Source organism: Giraffa tippelskirchi, chromosome 3, assembly GCF_054371585.1.
Source record: "Giraffa tippelskirchi isolate mGirTip1 chromosome 3, T2T-mGirTip1v1.2.pri, whole genome shotgun sequence".
NCBI lineage: Eukaryota > Metazoa > Chordata > Mammalia > Artiodactyla > Giraffidae > Giraffa > Giraffa tippelskirchi.
Genome location: NC_137277.1, coordinates 162228474 through 162243094, shown reverse-complemented (window position 1 = coordinate 162243094; position 14621 = coordinate 162228474). Strand labels below are relative to the sequence as shown.

At 46.2% G+C, this 14621-nt stretch overlaps 1 long non-coding RNA gene across 1 annotated transcript in view; it reads left to right on the top strand.

The window, feature by feature from the left end:
- Positions 1–5257: 5257 nt before the first annotated feature.
- The window catches only part of LOC145541545 (uncharacterized), a 21044-nt gene continuing 11680 nt past the window's right edge, over positions 5258–14621 (top strand). Inside the window, exon 1 of the long non-coding RNA XR_014079101.1 lies at positions 5258–13535. This is a non-coding gene — a long non-coding RNA (uncharacterized LOC145541545). The remainder of the gene's footprint in view (positions 13536–14621) is intronic.

Here is a 14621-nt window from a genome sequence, read left to right as displayed (position 1 = left end):
TGCTTTTGAACTGTGATGTGGGAGAATACTCTTGAGAGTCCCTTGGACAGCAAGGAGATCCAACCAGTCCATCCTAAAGGAGATCAGTCCTGGGTGTTCATTGGAAGGACTGATGTTGAAGCTGAAATTCCAATACTTTGGCCACCTGATGCGAAGAGCTGACTCATTTGAAAAGACCCTGATGCTGGGAAAGATTGACAGCAGGAGGAGAAGGGGATGACAGAGAATGAGACGGTTGGATGGCATCACTGACTCGATGGACATGGGTTTGGGTGGACTCAGGGAGTTGGTGATGGACAGAGAGGCCTGGCGTGCTGCAGTTCATGGGGTCGCAGAGAGTCGGACACGACTGAGCAACTGAACTGAACTGAACTGAACTATGAAAACAACTTCCTGGATTCCCATAGTGTCTTTTCCTAGATACCCAAATGGCTCTCATCTGTGGGGTCTCCCTGAGCCTTGCGATAGTCCTGAGAGAGACTTAAGAGCAGCTCTGGATGCCATTATGAGAAAAGAAACAGTATGATCCTGGAAAACTAAGAGTTGTTTTTTTTTTTCTAATATCATACCATCAGGTAGAACCAGGACTAACTGTTCCATCCAATACATTATATCAGGAAAGCCTACCAACTCGTATTTTACAAACATTTCTTACAATGTTTACAAGATGTAAACACCTTACAATGTTTACAGAAGAGATTCAGATGAGATGGAAGGAGGAAGAGCTGTCTGTTCTACCTGTGACCAGCCACCAAGGGGAGTTACACAATCCTCTGTGAGGCTGAAGGATCTAGGGATGCTCATCACGCCAAGAGTGCTCCCACTGGAACAATAATATGTCTACTGCCACACCATAACTCTAACCAAATGATGTAATCAATTTCACTGTTAGAGTCATCAGATATGATTATTGGCAAGGACAGCATTATGAAATATTTACAGTGAAAGCATTAAAAACAATGGGGCAGATCTATCTATGTGTACTGAAAGACAGTTTACTAAAAAAAGGTCAGAGCAATGAAAAAACTGGAAGATCTGGCAATATTAAACCTGCATCTATCTCCTCATGCCAATAATGCATAAAGCACCATGCCTGCCTTAAAAAGGCATTCATGCTTCCATGGCTGAGAGGTAACGAATCCACCTACCAATGCAGGAGACACGGGAGAATTCGATCCCTGGGCCAGGAAGATCCCCTGGAGAAGGAAATGGCAAACCCCACCTCCACCCAGTACTCTTGCCTGGAAAATCCCATGGACAGAGGAGCCTGGTGGGCTGCAGTCCATGGGGTCCCAAAGAATCGGACACGACTGAGTGACTGAGCACACACAATGCTTCTGTTTGCCCACCTCCCTTTACTGTTCTTTTTTAAAAGTAAAGTTTAAATAGTAGATGTACTGTATCCCCAGACTTTAAAGTCTGGAAGTACCAATGGGGATACAGTGAAAAGTTTCCTTTCAGCTTCTATCCCACAGCCAAATAGCTCCCCTCTCTTATAGCCTTCCAGAGATATTCTGTACACAGTCAACCAAATACACATGTGTACACATACTGTTTTCCTTTTCTTTACAATAACTCACTAAACTTCCTTTGATAACTCAAGGAAGTTATCTAAACTTCTATGAAGATAACTAAACTTCTATGATAACTCAAGAAACTTCTTTTCTTTATGATAACTCACTAAAAATGATAACTCACTAAACTTCCTGCTCTTTACCTTGCATTTTTTTCTTAACGTTGTCTCTTGAAGATTAGTTAATATCTGTATAAAAAAGAGCTTTCTCATTGCTTTTTCTGTTGTTTTTGTTTGTTTGGTTTGGTTGGAGGTGGGATTGTTTTGTTTTTTTTTTAACTGCTGGATAGAATTCCTTTCTATGGATATGTCATAGTGTATTTAACCAACACTCTCCTGATGGACTTCGGGGATATTTCTAATTATTTGCTATTATAAACAATTCCATGACAAATAATCATATGCAAGTGGTATTTCACACATAAATAAGAATAAATCTAGCAGTAGAATTGCAGGGTAAAAAGTCTGATGTTAAAACGAAGCTTTTATAATTATTTATTTATTTGGCTGCACTGGGGTTTAGTCACAGATGTGAACTCTTAGTTGTATGCAATATCTATTTCCCTGACCAGGGATCAAACCTAGGTCCCCTGCATTGGGAGTGTGGAGTCTTAGCTACTGGATCACAAAGGAAGTCCCTAAAATGAATCTTTTCATTGCAGGGGACAAAAGATGGTATCAGAAAGATTAAAGATGGCTCTTGCTACACTTGCTACACTACACTAACTGACCCATATTGATGTCTTGCATTATCTCTTCCACCAGACCATAAGTTCAAGCAAGACAGGAATTTGTCTTACTTATCACTGTGTCTTAGGTTGTAGTGTCGGTAAATAGTTGCTCAAGGAAGGAAGAGGAGAAGGAAGAATTATTCTAAATAGAGACTAGTCCTTGGGTACGTTGGCCTCAGAAAGGTCCTGCTTACCCAAAGGCCCCGTTTTTATGACCTAATCAAATCAGAAGCCATCAGGCTCCCTAAAAAAGTCTCCAAAGTACACTAGAGGGAAAATAAGGGAAACTCAACACCAAGGTCAGACTGAAGGAGAGTGAACATATTTCCTTCTGAGACAAGGAGCTGGTAAGATGCCATTCTCCTAGCTGGCCAGAGTGAGAACAATGCTGTGGACGCCAGACTCTCTATTCCAGGAAGAGAAAAGTTGAGCCAAAGATAGAAAGATGGTCCATCAGGGGAAAGGATAATCAACCCTCTGGCCTCATTACAGTTTTAACTAGATCCACATTTGCTCCCCAGCTTGGCAGAGTGATGTTGACAAATGTCTTCTGTTTTCATTCAGATATTCCCCAGATGGTTTCAGGAGTCCCTGAGCGGTATGTTTTGGCACAAATCTACCCATAGGATCTTCAAGAAATCTCATCCCTAAGCAAATTCAATACAGTAAGTCCCCTACATATGAGCCTACAAGTTGTAAACTTTCAAAGATGCATACATGCATTCACATGTCCAATCATGTAAGTTAGTTCACGTGTCTGACATGCTTTGTCACGTGCATGCATTCTCTACAAGTGGTTGTGCTTTTGTGTACTTCACTGTATAGTACTGTATAAATTACAGTAGTACAGTGTCTTTATTTCAAGCCCAGCATGTCCAGAAGCAAAACGGCAGACAGAATTGAATCCAGCAAGGAACCAGAACCCATGCCATCAATGTAATCATGTGGGAGTGAAATTGCATCTTGCCCTCCATCTTCTGTTGCTGACGATTCTTCAGCTCTACCATCTCTCACCTCTTCTCCTTCCTCCAGTCAGTCACTCATGTTGCCTGTTCACTTGACGCCAGTCCCTGTGTGGCAGCTGTTGTACTGTACTACTGTACTCGTCGAGGTACTGGACTGTAATACTTAAAGTGTTTCCTATTTTGTGTGTTTGTTTTTTATGTATCATTTGTGTGAAAAGTATTATAAACCTATCACAGTACAGTACTAGATCACCAACTCTGTTTGTTGGATACCTAGGCTAATGTTACTGGACTTAACAGCACACTCTCAGAATGGAACTCATTTGTATGTAGGGGACTTACTGTAAAAGAAAATTAACAAGCTCATGGTGCTAGCTAGAATTTTCTCCAAGCCTCATGTGGAGGCCTGCTGAATTTTTCAAAAGCAGAAGTCATCAGTAGGCCCACAGTAAAATTTGTTGAATCGTATGAAAGGATGAAGGCAGAGCAATGAAGGTGTCAGAAGATGACTAAGGGTTTGAGAACCTCCTCCCTCCAAACCCAATAAAACCAAGCTTGGGAGGAGGAAGGGGAAGAAGAAGGACCAGGGGAAGAGGGGGCAGGAAAGAGATGGTTCTTACTGGAGAAGGTAGATGAGCCTGGAAGGGAAGTGGGAGAGCCGTGAGGCAGAAGCTTTCCACACTGTGGTGCAGAGAGTGAGAGAGAGGAAGGGAAGGGAGGAGATGGAGAAGATGAGAGAAGAAGAGGGCAGAAGACAGAGGAAAAGAGGGAAGAAAGAGAGAGGAGAGGAGAGCTGGGGGCACACGAAGACCTGCTGGGCTCCCCGGTGCCATCTCCCCGAGCTGGGACGAGCGAACACCTAAATCTTCCTGGAGTCCGTGAGAGGCTGCCTCCTGGGAGGTTATGGAAACAGGGGCTGCGGGCAGGCCAACTGGAGAGGCGTTTCGGCGACGGTTTGCCCTGGTATGTGAAAAATTTTTCCTGCTTAGATAGTTGGCAAACATTTTAGAGGCAAAATGGAATTTATTAACAGAAAATATTTGTCGAGCATTGTTTCGATTGTTTCCTCCCCCCCCCCCCCGTTCTGTTCTTTCTTTCCTTTCTCTGTCTCTCTCTTTCTTCCTCTTCTCAGGGTGGAGGACTTCAACTGGATTCTTTCATCTTCCTTGGTGCTTTTGATCTTTCAGCCTGGCTCACGGGAAAGAGAGCGAGTTGGCTTTAGGGGAAATGCTCACCTCCCCACCCCCCACCCCTAACAAGACAGCTTTCTTCTCTACAGGCAGGTGTTCAGCTTTCTGCCCGGGGAAGAGCTTGGGCTGATGTGGAATTGTCTTTCCGGAGGGATTCCTTCTGTTTCCCCTGACGTGGGCTTGGAGCCCCTCAAGAACTGAGTCTGAATCTATAATTGCTATTAGTGCTGTGGCTTTCATCTTTTTTAGACTCCATTTCCTTAGAAATAAAATGGGGTGGAGGGAAATAATCCTTAGTTCTTGACATTGTTGAGAAGACAAAATGAGAAAGTGTTTATTTTATTAAGTGTCTGGTACAGGGTCTGGCCCAGAGTAAAACCTCAGCACATGTTAGTTCTGTTCCTTCAGTACAGGACAGACATCCTGGTAGTAAACTGCTCACAGGGTTAATCAATTTTGGCTTAGAATATGGCACTTTGCGGAGAAGGCAATGGCACCCCACTCCAGTACTCTTGCCTGGAAAATTCCATGGACGGAGGAGCCTGGTAGGCTACAGTCCATGGGGTCGCTAAGAGTCGGACACGACTGAGCGACTTCACTTTCCCTTTTCCCTTTCATGCACTGGAGAAGGAAATGGCAATCCACTCCAGTATTCTTGCCTGGAGAATCCCAGGGACGGCGGAGCCTGGTGGGCTGCCGTCTATGGGGTCGCACAGAGTCGGACACGACTGAAGCGACTTAGCAGCATGGCACTTTGAGTATCAGTTAATAAAGGAGAGGTGAGACCCAGCCGTGATGAAATCTACATTTAACTGGAAGCAGCAAAAATGGACAATGTTTATTGAGAGTTTACTAAGAACCAAGTGTTCTAAAAACTTTATGGTGTTATTTCACCCACCCAAGTACCCTCCTATTTTACCAAGGCTTATGGTATAAAAGCGACTGAACCAGCATTGAACCCAGACCATCTGCTTCCCCAGCCTACTTCCTTAACCATAATGGATGCTCCATTGCTGCAGCAAATGAAAGGGAGACATGGAGTCCTATTCTTGTGGATTATACAGGCTTGGAGATCAGCTTTTCCAGATCTGTTTTGAGGAGGAGGGAAACAAAGCCCAGAGACAGGAACTTCTCACTCAGGGGACCTGGAGCTGGTGATTCTGAAGCCAGAACCGGAAGCCTGCCTTCTGGAATTTCGGGTCAGTGCCTGCCACCTAGAAAGAGAGAACCAGCTGAATCTGCTGTGAGGGAGAGCCAGCTGGTTGGCCACATTGTCCTTGAGGATTGTGGGTCTTGACTTAGATCTCCAGATGGGAATTTAAAACTTATTTAACCCACCCCAAGCCAAATGTTTTCCCAAGCACCCTGGTTGGGTGCTTGCCATGAGGGAGGCACCTGGGAGAGCAGTCACCATGGAGGAGACTGAGGCGGAGGAATCCTCACTTGTGGAGCTCTGGTCCATGTCATGCTCATCTCTGATGAGCTGGAATGTTGCAACTGAAGGAACATAACTCCAGAAACCGTTGTTGGGCTCTGGGTGAAGAAGCACAGGAGGAGGAACCTACGGGGATGAGGGGTCAGGAAAGACTCATTTGCAATGACCCTAAGGAACCATGGGCAGGGTTTCATTGTCTCCCATCTAAGCCATACCTGTACACACAGGTACAGCCATATCAGTTCTCAAAATATTGAAAACGTCATGTACCACTTGGTAAACAGCCAATGCCCTGAGCCCCACTAGTGTCTCAGGCCACAGTACTCTCTCTCCCAGCAACTTCATACCTCCCTCAGGTCCAGTAACTAAAGACTTTATGTTTGCCCCACCAGGGGTCCTCGGAGAGTAGACTCCTGCCTTCGGAGCTGGCCATCTGTGAAGACTGGCCTAGGACTAAACTCATTCTTGGTGGTGGTTTAGTCACTAAGTCGTGTACAACTCTTGCAACCCCATGGACTGTAGCCTGCCAGGTTCCTCTGTCCATGGAATTTTCCAGGCAAGAATACTGGAGTGGATAGCCATTTCCTTCTCCAGAGGATCTTCCATACCCAGGGATTGAACTCGGGTCTCCTGCATTGCAGGCAGTCTCTTGCATAGCCGGCAGATTCTTTACTGCCTGAACTCATTCTTACTGTTTTTAAATAGTTCGAATGTCCTTCTCCAGATGAAACTACCCAAATGGAATGAGGCATCTAAACAGAGCCACATGGGGTCCATCTGGGGTGGCTCCCTGGAGGACAAATTTTGCAAAGGAAATCTGAAAGGGTAAGAGATGCAATTTACTGGCGGGGAGAGTAAAGGTTTGGACAAAAGCTCTGATTAAGGGGCAATCCTTCTGCGCATGTCGGGGTTTAAACATAGGGTTCAGGCGCCCCGCACACTCTTCTACCCTCAGCTACCCTCTGGGCCCCTCCCCTGAGACAGACCCTGTGGGCAGGCCGAGCAGCCGGTGGCCACATTATTAATACTCCTTGATCTGCCCGACTCCCTGTGGCTTCCCTGCCAGCAGTGCCCTCCCTCCCCTCTTTGCTCCTAGACAACATGTGCTGGAAGAATTCAGGTCAGAAGAGCCACAGGGGGCTCCCCAGCAACTCCTGAAATTCCCTGCCTGGCAGAGTCCTCCAGAGGTTGTCCAGGCAGGGCTGTGGGTAGGAGGCTTTCACTGGGATGCAGACATTTTGCAGGGAAAGAAGTTCAGTAACTTCTGAGCGATGGTGCCCTATATCTTATGACAGTTGGAAAGGGTTCCTTAAGGCTTCATCTCAGTCCCTTCTATTCTGAGGGAGAAAGAGTGAATTGGAACAGGGAAGAAGGGAGGGGAGGGGAGGGCCAAAGCCATGGCCTCTCCTTATCTTGCTATGATGGGCCAGATGGGCAGTTCGGTTGCCTGGCTCTGGAGCTGGGCAGCCCTGGGCTCACATCCGGGCTGTCCCCTTACCAGCTGTCTGATTCGCACAGGTTATCTAACCTCCCAGAGCCCCGCTTCTTTTTTTTTTTTTTTGGTTGTGCTGGGTCTTTGTTGCTGCATGGGCTTTTCTCTAGCTGCAGGGAGCAGGAGTTGGTCTCTGATTGTGGTGTGCAGGCTTCTTTCTCACTGCAGTGGCCTCTCTCATTGTGGAGTGTGGGTTCCAGGGTGTGCAGCCTTCAGGAGTCGCAGCACATGGGTTCAGTAGTTTCAGCACCAGGGCTCAGTAGCTCCACAGCATGTGGGATCTTCCTGGACCAAGGATTGAACTGCAATGGCAGGGAGTGTCTCCTGCATTGGCAGGCAGATTCTTTACCAATGAGCCACCAGGGAAGCCCCCCAGAGCCCAGTTTCTTAATCCATGAAATTGGAATAATAACTCAGGATCCTCATAAGGATGAAATGAGGCAACGGATGGAAGGCATCTACCCATGTGTCTGTTGTTAGTTCCCTTTTCTTCCTTCCTCATATCAAGTTGGGCAAGAAAACTCTCTTCCAAGCCATTCAAATATTCATAAAATAAGGTAAAGAATTTTTCTTGCTATACTTTAGAACAGAGTTCCAAAACTCTGTAGTTTTTTCTACATACTTTCTCGCATATCTTCACCTGGTCTTTTCTTTCCTTGGGTTCACCCTCCCTGGTCCTCTCTTGGGAATAAAAGAATAAGAGATGCTCAACAGTGAGAAGATAGTTCCTGAAGCCAAGCAGAAATTTCAGAAGGGATGGTTTCTACCTTTTTGTACTGCATATCAGAAGCTGCGCCAATGTTTATAGTGTTCTACCTGGAACTTGACTTCTGGGAATCAAAGTAAAAATATTTGAAGATCTAAAAGGTTCAAAGATTTAGAGATTTATGTTTAAGCATATAATCATTTGACACTTAAATTGTGATATACATATAATAGGATATATAAAATAAGCTAAAAGTCAAGTAAAGGCCGAACAAATTAAATAATAGTATTTATTTATTTATTTATGCTAGGACATTATCTAGCCATTAAAAATTAGGTCTGGTGCACCCCAAAGTTCATAAAAGTATGACTTACACTAGTCAAGATATGCAAGCAACATAAAGATCCATCAACAGATGAATCGATAAAGAAGATGTGGCATATACATATACAATGGAATATTACTCAGCCATAAGAATAATGAAATTCCACCATTTGCAGCAACATGGATGGACTTGGAGGGTATTATGTTCGGGGAAATAAGTCAGACAAAGAAAGACAAATACTGAATGATATCATGTATGCTGCTGCTGCTGCTAAGTCGCTTCAGTCGTGTCCGACTCTGTGCGACCCCATAGATGGCAGCCCACCAGGCTCCTCCATCTCTGGGATTTTCCAGGCAAGAATACTGGAGTGGGTTGCCATTTCCTTCTCCAGGGAATCTTCCCAATACATATGCGCGCGTGCGCGCGCGCGCGCACACACACACACACACACACACACACACACACACACAGAACCACGGAGGAGATTCCCACCTTAGTCTCTTGGGGTTATTGCAAGAACTTGAGGCTGAGGATAAGGCATCTGCTGGAAGGATGGAAGAGAAAAAATTAGAGGAGGTGGGATGTGGGGCTTGTGAGGGAGTAGTGAAATGAGAAGGGTGGGAGCGTGGGCTTCTAGGAATAAAATTCCTGCAAATCACCATCTTCGCTTAGAAAGATGAGCTGAGTTTTTTTCCAAAGAAAGGGGAGTTGACAGGATGCTTGGGGTGGCAGCTGTTTTTTTGAAAAAGTAGAAGCAAGGAAGGGGGATTGTCTGGAAGGATTTGAGGGGCTTGCTCCCCAGCACCAGGGAAACACTAGTGTTCTACTGTCCGACAGCAAACCACCCCATGACTTAGTGGCTGTAAGAGCAACAAGCTTTATCATGCTCCGGTACCCTCGATTTGGGCGGGGCCCGATGGGGGCAGCTGACTGCTGCTCCACACTGTTGGCTGGACTGGCTGGACTGGGGGCTCCAGGATGGCTCACTCACGGGGCGGGCACCTTGGCAATGGGTGTTCAGCCTGGGCCACGGGCTCAGAGCATCGGTTCCTCCCCACGTGGGTCTCTCCTCTTCACAGACTGCTTTGGCTTCCCATTGGCACAGTGGCTGGCTTCCAAGAACCAGCGTCCCAGGAGACAGGAAGTGGCAGCTGCCAGTTTCTGAAGACCTGGACCCAGATATGGGCACAGAGCCTCGTCTACTGTATTCATTTGCCAAATAGTCACAAGGCCAGATTCAAGGGGAAGGGAGACAGATCCTGCTTCTCAGAAAGAGGAGGGTCAAAGAATTTGGGGACCATGTTTTAAAACTGCTACTGAGGAGAACAGGCAAGATTAGTTCTCAGGGTGTTCATCCAGACCAAGCTGTTTATATTATAACATCAGGGCACTCATAAGGGTGGATGGGATAAGAATCTGTAGGGTGAGCAATGTTGCATCATATCCATAAAGAAGCAATCTGCTTTGGCCTGGAAAAAGAAAGTGCAGTTTCTCTTTTTGGTCTACTTCCCAGCCCCCACCGCACAGATCGCTTCAGTCTCTGGTCTCCTTTTACTTTCCCACGCACCGTAACGACTTTGGACAACCTCATGATGGTCCCCAGGGCTGTGACTCCTCAGACCCAGCTCTGGGAGCCAGAGAATGTCAGGGACCATTCAGGTGTCCCTGGCGGGAGAAGAAGAGACCACTTTCTCTCTATGGGCAGGAGGAGGGGGCCTGGCGAGAGGCAGGAAGGAGCTGGTTGTGCTTCATCCAATCAGTGTGCAGCCCTAGGGGACTGCTCTTCTCCTGAGACTTTAATTCCCATAAGCCTCTGAGAAGGGACCTCACCAATGGAGTCTGGTGCCTCATCCTCAGAGGACGCTGAGGCTTAGAGCAGGGCAGGGAATGCTTGGAAAAGCAGGACTAGAATCCAGTTCTCCAGACCCTAACCACAGCACCCTCTCCACCAGCCCACCTCTTATGGCATTTTCATCCCCTACTACGGAGTTTCTACTGTAAGTGAGGCACTCACGCGCCAAGGGGCTCATTTTTGTTGAGAAGATGTTTCCAATTCAGCACCTCCATCCAGCAACCCCTAGTAGGGCATCTAAACATCTCCTCTGAAGAGTCCAGGAGCCGAGGAAAGAGCTGCAAAGCCAAGGCCATCTGCTTCCCATCCTGAGCTCACCACCCCCATCCAATCCACCAAGAGTGAGACTTCTCTACTGTCACAGTGCCATCTTCAAGGTGGGAACCATACTTTCTATGACACGATGTAGCCAAGGCCGATACCCTGTAACAACCATGCTTCCAGGAAATTAGGTAAAAAGGATGATACATTTATAGCAGAGTCCTCAAGTCCCCCTCCACACCACACACCACACACACACACACGCCCCATGCTCTGGGTAAGAAGCACAGCCTCAGTGGGAATGTTGCTATCTCACTTGAGTATTGTGGCTGGCACACTAGTGGGAAGACTGGCACCTGAATCTGGGCATCTGGGCATGAAATCCAGGAGGGTTAGAGTTCTCCTCCAGCCATATCACACACCCACTCGGTCACCCCACAGGCTGTACAAGTCGTAACCTGCCTCAGGACGCCCAGAGGAAGGGACAAGTGAAGGCTGAAGCTCCGCTGGGGACTGACTTGCCCAGACATGCCGCTGCAGGCAGCAAGGCCCTGTGCCCCTCACCCTTGCCCAGGCAGAATCCACCTTCCCAATATTTTTGGTTTAATGAACCATTTAACACATATTTATTGAATATAGATCATGTGCTGGGGACTGTTACAGTCACTGGGAATGAAATGAAAAAACCAGGCAAACAGAATCCCTGCCTTTGTGAAGCTGGTGCCTCCGAGAGGAGACAGGAGAGTCGGAGGTCGAGAGTGCTATCAAAACGGCGATATGGAGGAGACAGAGGGTGCTGGGGGGCACTGCTCTAGATACCTGGTATGGGAAGATCTCCCTGCAGAGGTCACTTTGAGCTGGGACCTGAATGAAGTCCTGCAGCCATGAGGAGACACGGTGGCAGCAAGACCTGAGCTGAGGGGACGGCAGGCATCGACTCTCCAAGGTGGGGTAGGGGAGCGTGTAGGGGTTGGTATTCGAGGCTGGCATGAGGTGAATAAAGGGAAGAGAAGTAGGAAATGAACCTGCAGAAGTAACAAGGGCACGACTTCCCTGGTAGTCCAGTGGTTAAGACTTCGCCTTCCAAGGCAGGAGGTATGGATTTGATCCCTGATCAGGGAGCTAAGATGCTACATGCCTTGAGGCCAAGAAACCAAAACAGAAGCAATATTGTAACAAATTCAATTAAGACTTTAAAAATGGTCCACAACAACAACAACAAAATATTAAAAAAGAGAATCTTTGGAAAAAGAAAAATAATAAGGGTTCCTACTGCTCCTTCTATGCTGGTGAAGAGGTAACTGGCACTTGTTTAGGGCTGACTGTGTGGCAGGCACCTGTCTTGCTCAACTCTCAAAACCGCCCCAGGTGGGCACATTCAGAGACCCCCAAGAGGATATCTAAACATCTCCTTTAGAGGGGCCAGGGGCTTTCCTCATGGCTCAGATGGTAAAGAATCTGCCTGCCTTGCAGGAGACCTGAGTTCGATCCCTGGGTCAGGAAGATCCCCTGGAGAAGGGAATGGCAACCCACTCCAGTATTCTTGCCCGGAGAATCCCATGGACAGAGGAGCCTGGTGGGCTACAGTCCATGGGGTCACAAAGAGTCGGACACGACTGAGTGACTAACAACAACAACAGTGGAGCCAGGAGCCGAGGAGAGATCTGCAAAGCCAAAGCAAACTGCTTGCCGTCCCCCAGCTCACCACCGCTACTGCACATACCAGGAGTGAGGCTTCTCCAGTCTCAGTGGCATCTTTGGTAAAGGTAGGAACTGTCCTTTCTGTGCCATGATGTAGCCAAGGCTGATAGACCATAACCATTCAGCCTAAATCCCCAAGCACCAGACTGTGTCCTCACCATGTCGGGACATGAGAAAAGGCTTGGAGAGTGTTGCAACTTATAACAAAATTTGCTTTCCCTTCCAGTTCTGAAGATTCAAAATGCATTTTCCATCCATTTAGTAGAGAAAACTTTCTACTGAGCTTTTCAGCCTTCCTCTTTTCTTCTTGTTCTTCCTTTTTTCCTTTTTCCTTTACATATCTTCCTCATCTATGCTTGAGTGCTCTCTCTCTCTCTGTCTCTCTCTCTCTCTTTATCTCACACATCTTCACAATCTAATACAATGAGGGGATCATGGGGGAATTTCTGACATCTGGGAACCTGGATAGAGTATATGTATTTACACTATATATACTGAGTTTTATCTCAAGAATTTTCTATTCCTTTGATTGCCATCTAATTGGATGCAAGGGCAGGAATGCTTTCTGCTGTGGCACCAGACTTGAGAGACACACTTCTAGCTATCACAGCCTCCTCCCTGGTTATTCAGTTCAGACATGACATCAGACATCCTTGGACCATTTCTAAGTAAAATTTTAGAAGAACCATGCTTCTGAAAACTAAGATCATAGCATCCAGCCCCATCACTTCATGGCAAATAGAAGGGGAAAAAGTGGAAGCAGTGACAGATTTTATTTTCTTGGGCTCCAAAATCACTGTGGATGGTGACTGCAGCCATGAAATTAAAAGACGCCTGCTCCTTGGAAGGAAAGCTATGACAAACCTGGACAGTGTATTAAAAAGCAAAGATATCACTTTGCCAACAAAGTGAAAAGTGAAAGCTATGCTTTTTCCAATAGTCATGTATGGATGTGAGAGTTGGACCATATAGAAAGCTGAGTGCCGAAGAATTGATGCTTTTGAACTGTGGTGTTGGAGAAGACTCTTGAGAGTCCCTCAGACAGCAAGGAAATCAAACCAGTCAATTCTAAAGGAAATCAACCCTGAACGTTCATTGGAAGGACTGATACTGAAACTGAAGCTCCAATACTTTGGCCACCTGATGCAAAAAGCCAACTCACTGGAAAAGATCCTGATGCTGGAAACGATAGAAGGCAAAAGGACAAAAGGGCGGCAGAGGCTGAAATGGTTAGATACCATCACTGTCTCAATGGACATGAATTTGAGCAAACTCAAGAAGATAGTGAAGGACAGGGAAGCCTGGTGTGCTGCAGTCCATGGGATTGCAAAGAGTCGGACATGACTGAGTGACTAAACAACAACAAATGCTTCTGAAAAAAATCATTAGGACATTTTAAAACAGATGTCAATCATGAAACTTGCTCCTACCTTCTTTGAAAAAAATTAGCATTAGAATAGATCAATCTAGGATTTAAGTTTTCAGGGTGGAGTTAAAAGAAACACATGTATGGTTTCAGTGCCATCAACGATTCTAAACACATATCAGCTTCATGTGTTGAAAGGTTTTTCTGATTCCATGCATTTTTGAGTGCTCTATGCCCCACCTTAGAACAGAGACACGGAGTCATGGAAGATGCTTTGTTATCAGGCAACCCTGGTTTTGAATCCTGACTCAGCCACTTACCAGCTCCAAGTATAAAAATACTTCTCTGAGCTTCAGTTTCCTCATCTATAAAATAAGAGACAAAAAATATCCAATTCTCAGGATTGAAAAGATTTGATGAGATAATGTCTAAAAGCCCTGGATACATGTTAATTTTCCTCATTCCCACATCCTTGCCTTGGGAGCGGAGAGATGATTCAAACAGGTATTACCGCACCCTTACCATCAAGACAATTACAACGTTGTTGAAAAGACAACGCTTAGTAATATAAAATAGATAGCCAAATTGGTGCAAAGTTGGAAATAATCAACACAGAGACAGTAAGGGCATAAAGAGGGTGACTCGATAAGGTACGCTTCACAGAAAAGAGAGGCCTTGAAAAACTGATAGTTTGAGGGACTTCCCTGACGGTCCAGGGGATGAGACTCTGCGGTCCCAATGCAGGAAGCCAGGGTCTCATCCCCGGTCAATGAACTTGATCCCACATACAGCAATTAAGAGTACACATGCCACAGCAAAGATCCACAGGCTGCAACTAAGACCCAGTGCAGGCAAATAAAGAAATTTTTTTTTTTTTTTAAAAAGGAAAGAATTGGTAGTTTGGAGCAGAACTAAAACTGGCACTTCAGACCTGGGTGCAGAGGGAAGAATCAGACTAACATGTTTGAAGGAGAGGAGGAGAAGACAAGGCTGAGCAGGGAGAAGCCATGGAAGGGAGCCATGA